Source organism: Orcinus orca, chromosome 2, assembly GCF_937001465.1.
Source record: "Orcinus orca chromosome 2, mOrcOrc1.1, whole genome shotgun sequence".
Lineage (NCBI taxonomy): Eukaryota > Metazoa > Chordata > Mammalia > Artiodactyla > Delphinidae > Orcinus > Orcinus orca.
Genome location: NC_064560.1, coordinates 171,035,009 through 171,057,023, shown reverse-complemented (window position 1 = coordinate 171,057,023; position 22,015 = coordinate 171,035,009). Strand labels below are relative to the sequence as shown.

Sequence of the window (22,015 nt, the reverse complement as noted above, 5' to 3'; positions counted from 1 at the left end):
CCCAAGTGGGTTGATTAAAAGGCAAAACCTCCAGGGAAAGGAAAGACAGAATCCGAAAGCAATGTATTTCATTCTCATGTCTTTGAATATGAAATCACTGCCTGTGAATTGTTCAGAATGAAGAGGGTGCCCTCCACAGCAACACATCCTGTCAGGTTAGTTTAACAGTATGAGTTTGCCTCCCTTTGCAACTGCTCCCACATTCCCCAGGGAGAAACGAATGGAGTACTAAAAACAAATGGAGATGAAGTGAATCACCTAGGGTCTTTTGGCTCCCAACTCAAACTGGCTTAAACAGAAAGGAAATGTTACTGGCTCACATGCTTGGACTTCTGGAGGAGAAACTGCCTTCAAGGCTGGTTCCTCTGTCCTCCACTCTGTGTGACTTCCTGCTTGGCCTGGAGCCACACCAGACCTCACACCAGCACAAAACAACATCCAGAAGAAGAGAGGCAGAGGCAGGCTCTTCCGGTAGCTCTGTTTGAAGTATGAGAAGACTTCTGCCAGAAGCTCCCGGCAAACTTACTTTGGAGTCTCCTTGGCTAGAGCAGGATTAGAGAACCATTCTTGAAGCCAGGCCGCTGGCCAGTGAATGCCCACCACTGGCTGATACCTCCTCCCCGATGAGTTAATCATGCGTGGACACAGCAGGGATGGGACTGCCCCTCACCAGGGCCCACCCTGGAGCTGTGGTCAGCTCCTCAACCCCATAACATGGCGGGGGGGAGGGGGGGGCTTGTGGTGGTGGGGTAGATGAGATGCATAACATGGATTCAATCCTAATGTCTACTCACTAGCATTTACAGGGAAAGGCCTGAGCCATTCTGTGTTTATCAGAAGATTAAATAAATCATAATCGTGATATATTTGTACATATATAAAGCTAGAGATGCAAAACTAAGATGACCAAATTAATTACTTCCTTTGAGAAAAGCAGATTTTTTTTGGCTGCACCGCGCTCCTTACAGGACCTTAGTTTCCCAACCAGGGATTGAACACAAGTCCACGGCAGTGAAAATGCTGAGTCCTAACCACTGGACTGCCAGGAACTCCCGAGAAAAGCAGATTTTTAAAAACTTTGTTCCTACACCTCCACTGCTCCAATGAGAAATTTAAAGACAGAAAATTAACACTTTATAAAGCACGTAGGTCATAGGAAGTATGGTATAGTACTTACTATATTCTTGTGCCATAGCTACAGAAATTCAGATAATAGCAACCACATTAACAATGTATAACCTGAAAAAAAGAATAAAAATAGTTAAGTAGAGAAGACATTTCATTAAAAACAGTTGCATAACTTTGACAAGTCTTATTTTTTTCCCTGAAAGAAATAAACCAGTCTTTTTAAAGTAAGCAGCTGAACTTAAATTAAAAATGAGAAAAATATCTGCAGTATAAAAATTCTTCTATCTTCAAGTTATAATTATCTGCATCTTTTGTAGATCTGACCACCACCAAACAAACAAAGAAAATACATTTTAAGCAAGGAAAATTGCCCTGGACTGCTATTTATAAAACGGAAACAAAAGCAATTATTAAACGGACCTCAAAACCCATGTCATCTAACCTCTACAACACACATCCAACCTACTGAGTTCAACGCAACTTAAAGCTAGATAAATCAGCTTCAATTTCTAAATTCCTAAACTCAGAGATCTGAGGAAACAGTCCCCAGAAAAAAATGCACGTATCTGATTCAAATATTTGACTCTGCATTTTAATAAAACCTTTGAATATTCAGCATACCCTGAAATGCTAAAGAAACACAGCCAAAGAACTGGGGACTCTAAGACACTGGAATGTCTTTTAATATTCAAAAGAGAAAGGTCTGTCCCTATCCAGACCTCAGGACAAATAACAATATGGCAAGTCACACTCTTAATTCAGAAGGAGTTTAAAAACATAAAACTCTAACCATGGCTGCTTGGTGTTTCCTGGGGATGGTGTGCCTTGGCAAGGCTGAGGATAGTAACCGGCCATCAATCTACGAATATCATGTCTAACTTCACTTTCCTCAGTGTATGTAAGATTCAGCCATGTTGTTGGCATTAGTTATGGTCTTCAGAAGAAGAAAAAACTTTTCCTCTACCCTCTTGTATTCAATTCCTGGGGACTTGCAAATTCAACTGACGAAGACAAATTAATAAGAGAAGAGGCATATGTTTCTCTATTGATGTTAATGTTTTTACATGCATGGAGATGCCATGGAACAATGAGAACCTAAAGTGGCAGTTAGATCCAGGGGCTCATACGCCATTCTAACAAAAGGGCAATAAATAGTGGAGAAGTGACTAAACAAAGGAAAAAAGGGGGTTAGGCTCCTAAGGATGAGAAATTGTGGGAAGGTGACTAGGAAATGTATGGGAGATAAGAATTATTGAGTAAGATTTGTTACACAGACTCAAGTGTCATTCTCTTCTTCCTGGTATGGCAGATGGGGTGCCCTGCTTACACCCCAAATTTATGCCCTGCTTTACAAATGGAAATTTACAAATGGAAAATTTACAAATGGAAATTTATGCCCAGCTTTCTGGAAGAAAGGGGGAGGGCAAAAAGCTCTTCCTGTGTCTGATGTTTTTAGACTTCCTTCAGTCCAAAATAATTTTCATGCCAAAGTGGCATATTTTGGGGTGGCATATTCTGATCCCCTTCATGTTCATAAAAATAAAAAAAAACAAAAGCACTATTAAAATAGAAGTGCAAGTCTCAGAAAAGAAGATATATTTGCAATATATAAATCCAGCAAAGGACTCATTAGAATATAACAAACTCCGACAAAACAAGAAAAAGACAGGTCACCCAAACAGGATATGAAAAATGGCCAACAAGCACATGAAAAGGTGCTCAACGTCATTCATTACCATGGAAATACAAATTACAAACCACAAATGAGATCAAATTACATGCTCATCCAAATGGCTCATATGCAAATATCTGACAATACCAGGTCTTAGGATGTGGAGCAATTCAACTCTCATGTGCTGCTGTGGGAGTGTGAACTGGAAAACTGCTCGGCAATATCTAATAAAGCAGAACATAAACTGTGGCCTAGCAATTCCACTCCTGGGGAAATACCTTCTAGGAATGCATATACACAGGTCCTAAAGACACATATATTTAACGAAGCATTAATTGCAATAGCCAAGACTCAGTAACAAATAAACTGTGGAATATTCATATAATGAACACTACACAGCAGGGGGTCAATCAATTTTTTCTGCAAAGGACCAGACAGTAAATATTTTAGGGTTTGCAGGCCAAACGGTCTCTGTGCCCTGTTACAACTACTCAACTCTGCCACTGGAGTGCAAAACTAACCACAGACAATATGTAAATGAATGGGTGTGGCTGTGCTCCAATAAAACTTTATTTACAAAAACAGGCAGTTTGCATACTACACAGTCATGAACATAAATGAACCATAAATGATTCAACAACACAGATGAATCTCACAAACTTAATGTCGAGACAAAGAAGCCAGACACATGACAGAATGTATCATATGATTTTATTTTATAAAGTTCAAAAGGAGGTAAAACGATGTAAATCAGGATAGTAGTTATCTTTTAGAGGGGGCAGTAAAGCCTGGGGGGAAGGAAGAATTCTGGCAGGCTAGTAATACTGGGTTCCCTGGTTTGAATGGTGGTTTTCCGGTTATACTCAATTAGGAAAATTCATCAAAGTGCTCCTTTATGACACATTTGTCTCTATATGTGTAACACTTGAATAAAAAAGTGATATATTTTCAATTTTTATAAATAAAGAATATGGGCCAGTAAGATAAGTGAATGATTTCTCAAAGCTCACTAGCCCCGGACATCAGACACTCGATGCAGTAGCTGCAGCTCTGCACCCTTGCTAAGCGCGGTCCAGAAACAACACCCCCGCCCCTTTGCTTAGTGTGACGTCTACATTACAACTAAACCTCTGTGCTGAGTAGCAGGTAGGACTTTGGAATGAGCTATGATTAAATAGAACACACAGGCAGGAAGAGAATGTAATACAGAGGGAGAGAGGGAAGTAACAGATGGTGCATGAAGAGACTGGTGGAAATAAGCCCCTACATTTTAACATAATCTGCTGAATAATCTATACAGAATACAAAGTAAAGTAAGCAGCTTAGAAACACAATGTGGAAGGTTACTAAACTTGTCTTTTGGACAATAATAATGACATTTTAAAAGCTGACTAGTGCTCCTGAAAGACCGTTGAAGGGATTTTGTTTCCAGTGCAACAACTTCTTCCAATCTAACAGGTTAAACGGGCAGCAAGCTTCAACTTTTCCAATGAAAAGGCAAATCGGACAGATAATATAGTCTTGACTTTTTAGGTCTGCATATTTTAAACAATTTCTATACCCTGGTTTCACCTCAACCCTCTATACTGTGTCTGAAAATTTAATTAGATATTGTGACTTCCCAGGGATCACAGGAAGCCATTAAATTACCAAGGTTGTGCCCAAATATATGAGGAGAGGCAGAAAATACAAAAATGCCAAACAAGATCATGGGCATCACATTCTATTAATATGGGCTTATATCATGAGTGAAATAAAGAGAGAAAGAGTAAAGAAAAAGTGAAAAGAACTGACATCCACTCACTATACTGTATTCACTGTATAACTGATAAGTGCAAGAAACTGAACTAGATGCTAGAAATCCAAGGACAAAGTTCCTGTCTTTAAGAAGCTCACAGTTATAGAGAAAATGAAAAGCCTATGCATCAATAATTTAAATCAAATGTCACAAAAGTTACACGATATTTACAAGTGCTACAGAGCTATGAATTAACAGAAGAGAATTACTAAATGGAGGAGTGAAATGCAAATGAGGAGAGATGGGTGAGGAAAGGAAGTCTTTACCTAGTAGGTAAGAGTTGAAATGGGTTTTTTTTTTTTTTTTTTTTTGCTGTACGCGGGCCTCCCACCGCTGTGGCCTCTCCCGTTGCGGAGCACAGGCTCCAGACGCACAGGCTCAGCGGCCATGGCTCACGGGCCCAGCCGCTCCGCGGTATGTGGGATCTTCCCGGACCGGGGCACGAACCCATGTCCCCTGCATCGGCAGGCGGACTCTCAACCATTGCGCCACCAGGGAAGCCCTAAAATGGGTTTTGAATGATTAAAGATGGGCAAGACAAGAAAAGGAACAGAGCATTATTCCAGGCAGAGGGAGAGAATATGCAAAGGCACGGAGGCATGAATGAGCCACTCATGCTTGAGGAATAAGAGGAAATCTGAGGCTTCCAGAACATGGTGTATAAGGACAAGCTAAGACTGAGATGATGGAGGGACTTGTCAATTATACTAGGTTCAAATTTTATCCTACAGGCATTATGGAACCATTCAGGTGGGAACTGGGGGAATGAGAATGGAATACAAAGAATAGAGGGGGAGTGATAGGTCTCCAGATATATCTTCTTGCATAGTTTTGACATTTATAACCACAGTACTGTTAAACAAAATAAAAAGGTAAACAATCAAAATCAAACAGTATGTGAAGGTAACTCAAAATGAAACACATTCAGTAATAAGGGAACTGCATTACAAAGGTACAAGTAACCACACTTAACTGAGTACAGAAGAAAAGAACTAACCTAACCGCTTTGGAAGCCAGTATCTTGACTATATACTCTGAGACTAGAGAAAAAACAAAGAAAGGAATGTGAAAGACCAGAATGAACTGTATGGTACCAGACTGGAATCAGAGATATCATGGTTTTTAATATATATTTCAGTAGATAATAGATATTGGTAGAGGCAGGTATGTGTAGCTCTGTCCTCTGACAAAGACTAGGAGCAATGATACCCCTGTAGCAATGAGCACATGTAGCACCCAAATACTGGCTTCTAAACACCATCCTCCAATAAGGGGAACCAGGACTACTTAGAGAAATGTCTGGCTGCAAAGCTAGGAAAGGGAAAGTACCAGATGAACCTAGAACATTTTGTGGTACAACAAAGTAAGGAGTGCTCAAAAAAGATATGGATTTATCAAAAGGACTGGAACTAACCTGAAGGGGTCAAATCTGAGCAAAAAAATTAAAAAATTATATTAATACATTTTAATTTATAGGATACCCATGAGTCCATATCGATAAAAATTAAGTAACTGAATACACAAATAAATGGGCAAGAAGGCCAAGCTCTTTCTTGTAAGAGAATTTCAATTAATAAGTGTAGAGAAGAATGATGGAAATAGAAAAACCACCGTTTGACAAACAGCACAGATTAAAGAAGACAAAGGAAATAAAACAACTAAATGCAATGTTGGATCCTAGACTGGATCATGGTCCAGACATAAATATTAGTGAGATAGGTGATAAAATATGAATAAGGTCTGTAGCTCAATTAACATTACTGTATGAACGTGAATTTCCTGATTTTGATAAGTTTACTATAGTTATATAAGACATTAGCATTTTGGGAAGGTTGGTGAAGGGTATGTAGAAATTGACCTATTTTTGCGACTTTTTTTTTTTAAGTCTAAAAGTATTTCAAAATGAAAAGTAAAAAATAAAAGAAAGAAAGAAAGAAAGAGAGATAAAAGAAAAGAAGGAAGACATGAGAGACTGTGAGTTACAATCATCTTAATCTAAAACCTGGCTTCAGGCCCTCTTCTCTCTGTGCCAAATATTAAAGCTAATAGTTTTTTTTTTTAAGGTATATATATATATATATATATATATATATATACATAAATGTATAAATGAGAAGCTTGCAAGTAATGAACAAATAGAATATTGTAAATAACTAAACAGAACTGAAAAAAGAACTGAATAGAATTTTAGAACTAAAAATATGATAATAGAAGTTTAGAAAAAATTAATGGGACTTCCCTGGTGATGCAGTGGATAAGACTCTGCGCTCCCAAAGCAGGGGGCCCAGGTTCGATCCTTGGTCAGGGAACTAGATCCCACATGCATGCCACAACTAAGAGTTCACATGCCACAACTAAGGAGCTCACGAGCCAGAACTAAGACCCGGCACAACCAAATAAATAAATATTTTAAAAAAAGATCTCTACATTTAAAAAAAAAATTCATTAGGTGAATAAATTACATTTGGACACAGATGAATAATGGAACAGGAACTGGAAGACAGATCTAAAAAAAACCATCTAGAATGCTTCCCAAATAGAGAGATGCAACCATAAAGGTGACATTAAGAGACACGGATGGTAGAGTGAATAGGTCTAACATTCGCCTAAGAGGAATACTAGAGAAAGATAATGGAGAGAATCAATACTGTAAATGACACCACTCCTTGAATCCAGAAAGGCCAACAAACAACAAGCAGGGGGAAGAGCAATACTGAGGGGCATCAGAGTAAAACTGCAGAACACTAAATAAAAAGCAATCTTAAGAGCAGCAAAGAGAAAAGAGAATCACCTACAAATGAACACCAATTACGATGACTCTTGATTTCTCAACAGCAACAATGGAGCCCAGAAAAGGACTACTATCTTCAGTGACCTAACAGAGATAACAATCAACCTGGAATTCTATAACTAAAGACGATTCCTTCTAGAACAATAAACATTTTCAGCCAAACAAAACCGAGAGTTTACCATCAGCTGACACACTAAATTATAAAGGAAATGACCTTTGCACAGAAGTAAAATGATACCGGATAGAAGATCTGAAAGGCAAGAGTGAATGATGACCTCACAAAAGACAACAAAGAGATGAAAGATGCTCAATTTCATTAGTCATCAGAGATACACAAGTTAAAATCCCCAGTGTGGTACCACTACATACCCACTGGAATAGCTAAAATTAAAAGCCATGTTGACAAGGATGTGGAGCAAACAGCACTTCCCTTATACCTTTGGTAGGAGTGTTAACTGCCCAGCTGAAAAACCATTTGGCGGTATCTACTAAAGATGAATGTATGCATACATTATAACTCTGCAATTCAATTCCTAGGTATATAGCCAACATAAACAGACACATGTGTGGCAAAAGACATGAACAAGGATGTTCACAGCAGTGCCATTCATAACAGCCCAAAACTGAAAACAACTCCAGTGTGTATCCATAACAGAAAGAAAAAATAACTGATGAATTCATATAATGGAACGCTGCAGTTAGAAAAAGAAGAAAATATTTGCTACCTGCAACAACATGAATATATAATGCTGAGAGAAAGAAGCCATATACAAAAATACATGCTATATGATTCCTTTTATATAAAGTACAAAACCAGGCAAAATTAATCATCAATGATTATAATTTGAAGTCAGAACAGGTGCTTTTAGAGTGACAGACTGTTCAATTTCTTGATCTGAGTGCTGGTTACATAGACAAGTTCAATTTTTGAAATTTATTGATCTGTCCACATATGATTTGTCACCTTTCTGTATGTATGTCACAGTTCAGCACAAATTTATTTAAAAGCAGAATGAATGATGAGCAAAGATACTGGCAGGAATATTACAGAAGAAAACTCTGTGTTCTTCTCATTGCAACCCACCAGGTGGCATACAATTTTCATTTGTATTATTACTGATGATGTTCACATTGATGAACTGATTAAGGTGGTATCTGCTAGTCTTCTCCACTGTAGAGCTACTTACACTTTTCCTCTTGGTAGTTAGTAAGTATTTCTTAGGGAGGTACTTTGAAGCTATGTACATATACTGTTCCTCATCAAGATTTCAATTAATCAATCCATTCATTCTTACATTTATATTATTCATCCAAGTATTCAGTGGGTTATAATATATTATTATTATGGTTTCTTATAATCCATTATTACCAATCAGCCCCAGATTGGGCCAGTGGAAACCCCTTCAAGATGGCTTCTAGGTCATTTTGACATGACCTCATCATTTTGGGAGCACTCCCTTACTTTCTAAAACTAGATGTTTCAGTCTCATTTTGTACTTTCTTAACATTTCTCCAAGGAGCCCTGGTTCCTTTTATTAGAGAGTGGTGTTCAGAAATCAAGATCCAAGGTGGCATCAAGATGGCAGAGTAGGAAGATCCTGAGCTCACCTCCTCCCATGGACACATCAAAACTACAACGACATACAGAACAACTTTCTCTGAGAACCACCTGAAGACTAGCAGAATAGCTCATCTACAACTAAGGAAATTAAGAAAAAAACACATCAAGATGGGCAGGAGGGGCAGAGACACAGTCTAGTCAGAATCCACACCCCCAGTGTGACAACCCACAAGCAAGAGGGGATATCACTAATATGGAAGTCCTCCCTAAAGAGCAGGGGGGCCCTGGACCAGTGAGATGAGCCCCCACAATGTCTGGGTTTGAAAGCCAGCAGGGTCATGTCCAGGAAAGCTGGAGGGCTATGAGAAAAGGGCCTGTGCACAAACTCACTCACTCTAAGTCCCAGTGCAGAGGTAGCAGTTTGAAAAGCATCTGGGCCGTACATAAAGGAGATTCAATGACCGATGTTATGGCAAGTGCCAAAGGGGCAGGGATGTGTTGGAACTTCCTCCCAGAATGAAGTTCTGGTGGGTGCCATTTAAAAATAAAATTATTTTATCCTCCCTCTACCAAGCTGGCCTGGCACTGCTGGATGCTGTTTGTGACATCTGCCAGGTATCTTACTAGCGCCACTCACCCAGCCCCAGCTTACCCCTGTGGACCTGCTCCAGCCAGCACCCTCCCAAAGTAGCTCTTCTCCCACCACACCGACAGGCGGCCTCTGTCGGGATGGGAACCCCCCAAAGCAGATCCTGTCCCTCTACACTGGTGCGTGGCCTTGGTCCAAATCGCCACCCCTCCCCAACAAAGTGGCTCCTACCCCTGGAGGCCAGCCCTGCCCACCAGCACAATTGCAGCAGTCAGAGCCAAGCCTATAACAAGCCAGCCTGGAGGCCAACAGCGCATCTGCAAGAACTGGAGGACCACCACAAAAGGAGGGTGCGTGCACCCCACATGAGGGAGTCTTCTGGGGCACCCGGCTCTGGTGACCAGGAGGGATTGCTCATCTGGGTCACACAGGTAACCCTCTACATAAGACCACTCCTTCAAGATGAGGAGACACAGCTGATCTACCTAATACATTAAAAAAAAAAAAATGCTGCAGTTAGGCAAAATGAGGAGACAGAAGAATATGTTCCAATCAAAAGAACAAAATAAACCTCAGAAAATGAACTAAATGAAACGGAGATACCTATCTGATAAAGAGTTCAAGGAAGTGGTCATAAAAATGCTCACTGAACTCGGGAGAAGAATGTATGAACACAGTTAAGAACTTCAACAAAGAGATAGAAAATATAAAAAAGAACCAATCAGAGCTGAAGAATACAGTAACTGAAATGAAACTACACTAGATGAAATCAACAGCAGATTAGATGATGCAGAACAATGAATCAGTGATCTGGAAAAGAGGGTAGTAGAAATCACCCAAATGGAAGAGTAAGAAGAGAAAAGAATTTTTTTAAATGAGGATAGTTTAAAGGCTCTCTGGGACAACATCAAACATATTAACTTTCATATTATATAGGTCCCAGAAGCAGAAGAAAGAGAGAAACGTACAAAAAACTTATCTGAAGAAGTAATGGCTGAAAACCTCCCTAACCTGGCAAAGGACATCAAAGTCTGAGAAGCAAAGAGAGTTCTCAAAAAGATGAACCTAAATAGACCAACACCAAGACACATTATAATTCAAATGTCAAAAGTTAAAGATAAAGAGAGAATTTTAAAGGCAGCAAGAAAAAAGCAACTAGTTATATATAAGGGAATCCCTGTAAGACTATCAGCTGATTTTTCAGCAGAAACTTTACAAGCCAGAACAAAGCGGCATGATATATTCAAAGTCCTGAAAGGAAAGTACAACAAAGAATACTCTACCTGACAAAGTTATCATTCAGAACTCAAGGACAGACAAAAAGTTTCTCAGATAAGCACAAGCTAAGGCACTTAATATGCCTTATAAGAAATGTTAAAGAGACTTATTTAAGAAGAAAAGAAAGGCCATAACTAGAAATTAAAATATATGAAAGACATTTTATAATAACCTATATGGGAAAAGAATCTGAAAAAGGTCACAAAAGAAGTCTCAATAAATTTAAGAAGAGTGAAATCATATCAAGCATCCTTTCCAACCACAACAGTGGGAAACTAGAAATAAACTACAAGAAAAAAACAGGAAAAGACACAAACACATGGCGACTAAACAACATGCTACTAAACAATCAATGGGGCAATGAAGAAATAAGAAAATACCCTGAAACAAATGAAAGGTTGGAAGGTTGTGTTTAAACTTCCAAAATCTATGGGACACTGCAAAAGCAGTTCTAAGAGGGAAGTTTACAGTGATATAGGCCTACCTAAAGAAACAAGAAAAATGTCTCAAATAAACAATCTAACCTTACACCTAAATGACCTAGGAAAAAAATAACAAAGCCCAAAGTTTGTAAAATGAAGGAAATAATAAAGATCAGAGTGGAAATAAATAAAATAGAGACCAAAAAACAACAGAAAAGATCAATGAAAGCAAGAGCTGAATCCTGGAAAATATAAAAAATTGCCAAGCCTTTAATCAGACTCATCAAGAAAAAAAGAGAAAGGCCCCAAATAAATAAAATCAGAAAGGAAAAAGATGTTACAACTAATACCACAAAAATACAAAGTATCATAAGAGACTACTATAAACAATTATACACCATCAAATTAGAAAACTGAGAGGAAATGGATAAAATTTTTAAAACTACAATCTTCCAAAAACGAGGAAGAAATAGAAAACCTGAATAGAACAATTTACTAGCAATGAGATTGAATCAGTAATTTTAAAAACTCCCAATAAATAGAAGCCCATGGCTTCACAGGTGAATTCTACCAAACATTTAAAGAAGAGTTAAAACCTGTCCTTCTCAAACTTTTCCAAAAATTGAGGAGGAAGGCAAGCTTCCAATCTCATTCTACAAGATGAGCATTAGCCTGATACCAAAACCAGACAAAGACACTGCAAAAAAAAAAAAAAAAAAAAAATTACACAATACCCTTGATGAACAGGATGTAAAAACGTTCAACAAAACATTAGCAAAGCAAATTCAACAATACATTAAAAGGATCATACCCTATGATCAAGTGGTATTTATTCCAGGGATGCAAAAATGGTTCAACATCCACAAATCAATCAACATCATACACCACATTAACAAAACAAAGGATAAAAATCATATGATCATCTCAGTAGATGCAGAAAAAGTCATTTTCACAAAATTCAACACCCATTTATAATAAAAGCTCTCAACAAAGTAGGTACAGAGTGAACACACTTTAATATAACAAAGGCTATATATGACAAACTCACAGCTAACATCCTACTCAACAGTGAAAAGCTGAAACGCTTCCTCTAAAATCAGGAACAAGACAAGAATGCCCACTCTCACCACTTTTATTCAACAAAGTATTGGAAGTCGCAGCTACGGCAATTAGATAAGAAAAAGAAATAAAAGCCAACCAATTCATAAAGGAAGAAGTAAAACTGTCACTATTTGCAGATGGCATGATACTATATATAGGAAACCCTAAAAACTCCACCAAAAACTATTGGAATAAATGAATTCAGCAAATTGCAGGATACAAAATTAATATGTAGAAATCTCTTGCATTTCTATAGACTAATAACAAACTATCAGAAAGAGAAATTAAGAAAACAATCCCATTTACAATTGCACCAAAAAGAATAAAATAACTTGGAATAAATTTAATCAAGGAAGTGAAAGACCTATAGTCTGAAAACTATAAGATATTGATGAAAGAAATTAAAGATGTCACAAATAAACAGAACGATATACTGTTCTCATAGAATGAAAGAGCTAGTACTGAAAAAATGTATTACAATCAGTATTAGAAAAAATGTCCAAACTACCAAAAGCAACATACAGATTCAATGCAATCCCTATCAAAATATCAATAGCATTTTTCACAGAATTGGAACAAATAATCCTAAAATTTGTATGGAACCATAAGAGACCCCAATTAGTCAAAGTGACCTTGAGAAAGAAGAACAAAGCTGGAGGTATCATGCTCTCTGATTTCAAACTATAATACAAAGCTACAGTAATCAAAACAGTAAGATATTAGCATAAAATAAGACAACATAGATCAATGGAACAGAAGAGAGAGCCCAGAAGTAAACCCATACACATATGATCAATAAATCTATGACAAAAAGGCAAGAATACACATGGGGAAAAGACAGCCTTGCTTCAATAAATGATATTGAGAAAACTGGACATGCAAAAGAATGAGTCTGGATCACCCTATTATACCATATACGAAAATAAACTCAAAATGGATTAAAGATTTGAATGTAAGACCTGAAACCATAAAACTCCTATAAGAAAGCATGGGCAGTCAGCCCTTTTACATCAGTGTTCACGATATTTTTTTTGGATCTGTCTCCTCGGGCAAGGGCAACAAAAGCAAAAATAAACAAATGTACTACATCAAACTGAAAAGCTTTTGCAGTGAATGAAATCAGCAACAACTGAATGAGAGAAGATATTAGCAAATCATATATCCGATAAGGGGTTAATATCCAGAATATAGAGAGAATTCATATAACCCAATATCAAAAAACAAACAATCCAATTAAAAATGGTCAGCGGACCTGAACAGACATTTTTCCAAAGAAGACATACAAATGGCCAACAGACACATGAAAAGATGAAATTACAATGAGATAGCACCCCACACCTGTCAGAATGGCTATTGTTGAAAAGATAACAAATAACAAGTGTTGGCAAGAATGTGGAGAAAAAGAAACCCTCATTCACTGTTGGTGGAAATGTAAATTGGTGCAGCCACTATGGAAAACAATATGGAGGGTCCTCAAAAAATTAAAAACAGAACTATCACATGAGTCAGCAATTCCACTTCTGGGTATTTACCTGAAGAAAACAAAAGTACTAATTTGAAAAGATATATACACCCCTATGTTTACTGCAGCATTATTTACAATAGCCAAAATACAGAAGCAACCAAAGCATCTGTCCATCAATAGACGAATGGATAAAGAAGAAGTGGTATACACACACACACACACACACACACACACACACACACACACACACAACGGAATATTAATCAGCCATAAAGAATGAAACCTTGCCACTTGCAACAACATGGATAGACCTAGAGGGTATTATGCAAAGTGAAATAAGTCAGCCAGAGAAAGACAAATACCGTATTATTTCACTTATATGTAGAATGTAAAAAAATAAATAAATGAACAAACGAAACAAAATAGACACAGATTCACAGATACAGACACACACTGGTGGTTGCCAGAGAGGATGCGGGATGGGAAGATGGGAAAAATCAGTGAAGGGGATCAAGAAGCACAAATGCCACTTATAAGATAAGTCAGTCATGGGGATGCAATGTACAGAATAGGGAATATAGTCAATAATACTGTAATAACTTTAAATGGTGACAGATGGTAACTTATCATGGTGAACTTTATCATTCATAAAGTATGTAAATGTCACTATGTTGTACACATGAAACAATTATAATAACTGTATATTAATCATACTTCAATTAAAAGAAAGAAAGAATTCAAGATCCAGGTGCTAGACGTGTTTATGGTTATTGGGGGCTACCCTCAGGCACTCTTAGTGAAAGAGCTAGGGAATACAGTGGGCCCTCCATATCCATGGGTTCCACATCCACAGATTCAACCAAACATGGACGGAAAATATCGGGGGGGGGGGGGGGCGCGCAGAATTCCACAAAGTTCCAAAAAGCAAAATGTGAATTTGCCATCCACTGGTAAATATTTACATAGCATTTACATGTTATTTACAACTATTTAAATAGCATTTATATCGCATTAGGTATTATAAGTAATCTAGAGATTATTTAAAATATAAGGAAGGATGTGCAAAGGTTATATGCAAATATTATGCCATTTTTACATAAAGGACTTGAACATCCTCAGATTTTATATCTGCAAGGGTCCTGGAACCAATCCCCCACAGATACCGAGTGACAGATGTATATATGTGCTTATACATATATACATACACACACATCTACATCTATATCCACAGGATTTTTCAAGGAACTCAATAAAGTGATTATATATAAAGTTTACATGAAAAGTCAAAGGCCCAAGAAGAATCAAGATACTCCATAAGAAGACAGTAGTGAGGGACTTGCCCTACCAACGATCAATTACAACATAGCTGTAAATGTAGATTAACACAGAAAGGTTGAATTATTTAATAGTGGTACTTGCACATATGTTTATTCACGTGGGAGAAAAATTAAATTGAATCCCTATTCCACTTTTTTCTCTTTTTCTTTTTTGCGGTACGCGGGCCTCTCACTGTTGTGGCCTCTCCCGTTTCGGAGCACAGGCTCCGGACACGCAGGCCCAGCAGCCATGGCTCATGGGCCCAGCCGCTCCGTGGCATGTGGGATCTTCCCGAACCGGGGCACGAACCCGTGTCCCTGCATCGGCAGGCAGACTCTCAACCACTGCGCCACCAGGGAAGCCCCCTATTCCACTTTTTATATTAAATTCATTTCCAATTTAACTGAAGACTTGTATGGAAAAGGCAATATTATAAAACTTTTAGTAGACAAAAGAAGTAGATTTTATGGCCTCAGAATAAATTAACAACATAAGAAAGAAAAACCATAAAGAAAAATAATAAATTTGTTCTGTATTAAAATAAAGAACTTTTGTTCACTAAGAGTCATGTACCACAATGTTCACTGCAGCCCTATATACAAAATCCAGGAAGCAACCTAAATAGCCAATGACAGATTAATGGATAAAGAATATGTGGCACATATATCCAATGGAATATTACTCAGCCATAAAAAGAAATGAAATTGAGCTATCTGCAGTGAGGTGGATGGACCTAGAGACTGTCATACAGAGTGAAGTAAGTCAGAAAGAGAAAAACAAATACTGTATGCTAACACATGTATATGGAATCTAAAAAAAAATCGTTCTGAAGAACCTAGGGGCGGGAGAGGAATAAAGACGCAGATGTAGAGAATGGACTTAAGGACACGGGGAGGGGGAAGGGTAAGCTAGGACGAAGTAAGAGAGTAACACTGACATATATACACTACACCAAATGTAAAATCGATAGCTAGTGGGAAGCAGCCGCATAACACAGGGAGATCACCTTGGTGCTTTGTGACCACCTAGAGGGGTGGGATAGGTAGGGTGGGAGGGAGACGCAAGAGGGAGGAGATATGGGGATATATGTATATGTATAGCTGATTCACCATGTTATAAAGCAGAAACTAACACACCATTGTAAAGCAATTATACTCTAATAAAGATGTTAAAAAAAAGAAAAAAGGAAAAACCACAAATTAGAAAACACATAACCAGCAAAATATAATTATCTAGAATATATCTCTCATAAATTTGTAAGAAAGACAGACAATCCAACAGAAAAGTGGACAAAAATTATAAAAGGAAATACAAAAGCTCCTTAAATACATGAAATGATGCTTTGTTTCTTTAGTAATTAGGGGATTACAAATAAAAAGCACCTTTACACACCTATCACGTTGACTAAATGTAAGAAGTCAGACAATGTCAAGTGTGTGGCAAAGATGAAGAGCAATGGAAACATTCAGACTCCGGTGGGAGTCATACACTGAAACAACCACTTTGAAAACTGTCCAGCATGAGGATACCCTACCAGCCAGCAATTTCACTCCTGAGTTTATGGTCTCCAGAACTGTCACTCAGAGACAAATACAATTATTCACAACCACAGAAAACTGCAAACCCAAATTCCAACAGTAGAATGAATAGGAAAACAAAATATGCCTTTGTTTGCAGTAATATCAGTCAACTCTGATGCTAAATGCATCAGTGTGGAAAAAGTCAAGGGAACAATATCCCTGAATACTTTTTCAGAAAAAGATTAGTGATAAACTAAATTTTTAAAAACTAGATACCAAGCTCACTGAAGGCTGGGTCAATACCCCTTAATAGTCATTTAAAGCTTTCCACAGTTTTGTGTTCAGAACTGTTGAATGTTTCCAAGATACAGACAATTAAGTCCTCCAAGAGATAACAGCATAACTTCCTATAGCTTTGAACACAACATTGAGCCCATGGCAAACACTAGATTAAACTAACAAAACCATAGGTCTCATTTAGTTTTTTAAAGAAGAGGGTGCTTGAATTCCCAAGGTCTATTGAATATACCTGCGAAGGCACCATCTACATTGTGATTTTCCAATTTTTTTCTTTAAGTATTTAAAGACTGAAAAAAATGTTATTTTGCTAGTCAGCTACTGAGACATGTGAGATTGCTCCTAAGAACTTATACCAACTAGACCAGCAATTCATTTAAAAATATATATTAGAACAGTATAACTTTCCACCGCTCGCCCCCCAAAAAACCATGTTTTTAAATCAATGCAACAGGATTAAAAATAAAATAAAACACTCATATGTGCAAAATGCTCTGAGCTGTATCTGCAATCTTCTGATAGCAATGAGCTCTGATGACACCATGTGCTAAGCTGACCCAGCCGAGGTTAGAGTGAAGTGTGTCCCACGAACCTTGTAACTACCCTCAAACCAAACCAATTGTAACAATTTGGAAAAATCATAAGCTATGTATTTAAATTTGTCATCAAAGATATAATCTATTTTCCTTGATTTTAAATGTTATATAATAGTGTTCAGAATTTAGAATATTATGGTCCCTATTTTATATCGATGGGTGTATGTACAAATCTTTAAAACAGATGGTAACTTCCATAGAAACATCAAGTGACAGTTCTAGCTGATTCAGCTCTAATTCATTGTTTGCTTTCTAACGATAGTATTTGGAAAAGAGCAATTCTGTAGCCCATAGAAAAGATCTCTATTTTTTTAAATTTATTTATTTATTATTTATGACTGTGTTGGGTCTTCGTTTCTGTTCAAGGGCTTTCTCTAGTTGTGGCAAGCGGGGGCCACTCTTCATCGCAGTGCGCGGGCCTCTCACTATCGCGGCCTCTCTTGTTGCGGAGCACAGGCTCCAGACGCGCAGGCTCAGTAATTGTGGCTCACGGGCCCAGCTGCTCCGCAGCATGTGGGATCCTCCAAGACCAGGGCTCGAACCCGTGTCCCCCGCATTGGCAGGCAGATTCTCAACCACTGCGCCACCAGGGAAGCCCGAGATCTCTATTTTAAGCAGAGGTGACAATCTTTACTTATGTAAGAAGCAGTAATACAGGTTAGCAAAAGACATGAACTGTAATGGAATACACTAGAGATAAGTCAGGGGAAACCATTCGTTTCATTCTCAAGGGTATGTACTAAGTGTATAGGTCTAACAGTCACCAAATTGACTAAGCCATAATTTTGCTCCACAAATTCTCCATTCTTTCCTTCAGAGCACACTGGATAAGCAGAAGGCAATGTTTGCTTTCCTCTCTACAGCAGCAACTGTGCATTTGGCCTGAACTCTAAATAATCAGGTTCTTTATGAAATTCTTGAAATTCAGCCAATATACAGATCTTTTCACTCAAAATAAGCAAGAAGGAAACAGGCTCCAATCATAACTGTCACATTTAGCTACTCAAAATGGGGGAGAACAGCCTTCTCAGACAAGTTGGATAAACATGCACAGACCTCACCCTCACCATACATGCTGCACTGTCACTGAAAGCAGAATTGTTGCTAAGAACCTGAAGTGGGAGTATTCAATTGGATGTCTGATGACATCAACATCTACGGCTTAAAATGTATTGCACACTGATCCTTGGGACTAGAGAAACACCCACAGTGATCCTGAGGACTAGAGAAGCTGGGCAACGTTCCAGATGACTTACAGTTTACCCGCACTCAGAAGGCAAAGAACCCACACATCTTCTGGGGAAGTGCACCCTACCCCATGTGGCTGGCCCTCCCGCCATGGCTCCCATAAATGAGAGCCCATGGGCACAGGTGGACAGAGTCTCCACAACGCTAAATTCAACCTTTTGGTCCTATCATTTACTACAAATAAATCTATGATAAACAACTGAAGGGGTTTAGAACATGCTACTCTAAAACATGCTGATTTGGCATACTAACTATTTTGAGCTAAAGGCACTTAAAAACAACAGGAGTGAGAAAGGCACTCTAACCTCGCCTTTTCTTCCTGAAAACAGGAGATTAAAAAAAAAAAACTCCCATGTGAAAGATACCCTCTCTGCACCTGGAAGAAAAGAACATTTTGATCACCAGAAACAGGGAGTCAAGGTTGAGAAGAACCTGAATAAACAAACCTTTTTAAAATAACCCTGTTATTTTCCTTTAGCCTCTGCCTGTATCTTAGTTATTTTTTCACAATCACTGCTCTTTGTTCAACCTGATAATATCAATACTTAGGCCTAACTGGTTCTTTGGGTCTTCATTTTCCTGTGAAAGCTCCCATGTACACGTTAAAAAAAAGTATCTATATGCTTTTTCGCTGTTAACCTGTCTTATGTGAACTTAATTCACAGGTCCAGCAAGAGACCCTAGGAGGGAAAAGGAAAAGTTTCACCTCCCCTACCCATCATCATTCTAAGAAAACCAGCAATGTGGAAAAAAGTATCAAATTCAAGAATGCCCAAGGAAAATGAGTAGTAACATGACAAAACAAAGAACATGTTTTTAAAAGTAAAATAAATTTCCACAAGAAATGCAAGGAAATACAATATCCACAAGAAAAGAAAAGAGAAAATGATTCTTTTTGGTTAAAACAAGATTACTGGGAAATAAAAGCATGAAGGGTGATTAGCATCTGATCATGGAGGTCTGTAGTTGGATTCTACACCTTGGATCCCATCTCCAGTGGACATCCTGGGCTCTGTCCGTTATCCTCTTACTTTGGCCTCTTCCTTTCTGCCTAGAAACACGTTCTAATCTCCTTTAATTCATAAAAAGCTTGTCCCTTGACCCAAACACTCCTCCAAAATAAAGAACTAATGCGGTAAGAAGATGTCAGTGATGATTTGGAAGTTCCTGGCTTAAATAACTGGGCAGATGGTTCTCTCACTAGATGAACAATAAAACTAAAGGGAAGGGTGGGAAATGGGGGAGAACTTGATGATGACATACAAAATTTAAAGTGTCTTTAACAGAAAAAGGTTAAACTAAGAGCCTGTGTACTGAACTTGGTCCATGGGCATGCTTTCTTTGGCCCATGCAGTATTTTACAAAAATTCAAGGTATTTAACAGGCAAATCCTGATTTACAGCTTCTCTTGAGAAACTGGGAGATCTGGTAACTTTGGGCCAACATTCCCAAATAGCAACAAAGGCCAGAGCAAAACAGCCTGCATGGGGCCTGCACTCTCCCCACCCATGACTGTCTTCCTGACCCTGAGTCTATGTCAACAGCCACTTATCACCCCACTTACCCTGTTGTTTTTCTTAGTGTATAAAAACATTTTTTTCTTACCCAAAGGCCTGCTTTTTACTCACTTACGTTGTTAGCCAGGCTCTTAAGCTTGTGAATCTGCTGTAGAACAACAGAGTCAAGAAAGGAGTTGAAAGTGTGGGTCTCTGGCTGGTAAGAGAAGAGAGGGCTAGAGCTGGGGTGTAAGGTAGGTTTGAAATAGGTTAACATGAAGAAGACTGAGCTTACAAAAGAGAATGTATAAAAGGAGGTGGCAACTACGGATGGAACTTTAGGAAATGCCAATAATTCAAGTCAGTAAAAGACAGGGTAACAGTAACAATAAGTAAAGGGCAAGTTCAAAGAGTGAGAGGTTCAAGAGTTCAAAATGAATTAAGTTGATGGTGCACAGATTACAGCAAAAATTCATTCAGTTGTGAGACCAGTGCCATAGAGAGAGATGAGGGTCCACTGTAGAGTTATTTAGCAACAGCAACAACAAACCAAATCTAAACTACCCATGAAACTGTACTACGTATCAGTTAGTTAAGGTTAATACGGAAAGATATATCTTTTAATTTCTGTCAATATAAATGTTATACCAAGTTCTCTCTGAAAGCCTTTTTCCATTCACCAGAATTATCATATGATATCTAAATTAAGTTGTATTTTACATGTTAAAAGCATTTTCAAATAAAGAGCAGAGGCAGAAAAATACATTAGGCAGAGTTCAACAACAAATTGTCAGAGAATCATTTTTATTATCATTAATAACAAAACTGGTCAGCTAACAAATGGAAAAAGTCACCAGGTTTTCCTCCAGATTTCTATGTAATGAGTAGAGGGGAAAAGTCCATTTAACATTAAAAGATATTTAAAGCATCACATTGGCAAAAGCCATCAGACTGTGAATAAGTAGGAATATTTCTGTACATTTGGTTTAAAAAGAGGGTAATTTAGAAATCCTGCAATCTAAGACAAGTTTCTCTGTAACAGCTTTTGTACTAGATTACTAGATAGATAAACAGGATACAGTATAAGGGTAGAATTCATGAGGAAATGGAAATTCAATATAAAACAGATGTGAAAATGCTCGCCCTCATTAATTATCAAGAAATAAACATGAAAACAAAAATGAAATAGGCATCATATAGCTATTAAATTAGCATGGTAATATTTTATACATTTATAACTATTAGATGAGCATGGTAATATTTTATACATTTATAACTATTAAATTAGCATGGTAATATTTTATACATTTATAACTATTAAATGAGCAAAACAATTTTGGTACACTGACACTAATAAGCCTGAATTAAAACTCCTTGTGGCCCTGTAAATTGGGATGGCACCTAAAATCGTAGTTAATGTTCAGCAAAATGCTCATAACCCTTGTAATTGATGGCTAAGTCATCAGTGGTGCTCTTAGAAATGGATCTTATGTAAATAATACAAGAGAATCAAAAGGATATATGAATGAAAATACTCTCTGCTACAATGTTTGTTAAACAAAATAAAGAATCTGGAAACAAGTAAACTGTCGGACAAGAGACACATTATATAGAAAATTATAGTGCATCCACGCTAGAATCTATACGTTTATATATATACTGGAATGGCAGATGCATGGAGTATTTTGTTTAATGTTTCAATATTCTTTTAATAATAGAATAGGTGAAACAGGAAG

The 22,015-nt window shown here is 37.7% G+C and overlaps 1 protein-coding gene across 22 annotated transcripts in view; it reads right to left on the bottom strand.

Moving 5' to 3' along the window:
• SIPA1L1 (signal induced proliferation associated 1 like 1) overlaps window positions 1-22,015 on the bottom strand; it is a 501,925-nt gene that overhangs the window by 199,247 nt on the left and 280,663 nt on the right. For 21 of the 22 annotated variants that reach the window (XM_033435869.2, XM_033435578.2, XM_033435768.2 and 18 more), the window contains one exon: window positions 1,178-1,239. The exons of the other annotated variant lie outside the window; for it this stretch is intronic. The gene's annotated coding sequence lies outside the window, so the exon portion shown is untranslated. The remainder of the gene's footprint in view (window positions 1-1,177; window positions 1,240-22,015) is intronic. 22 annotated transcript variants of the gene reach the window in all.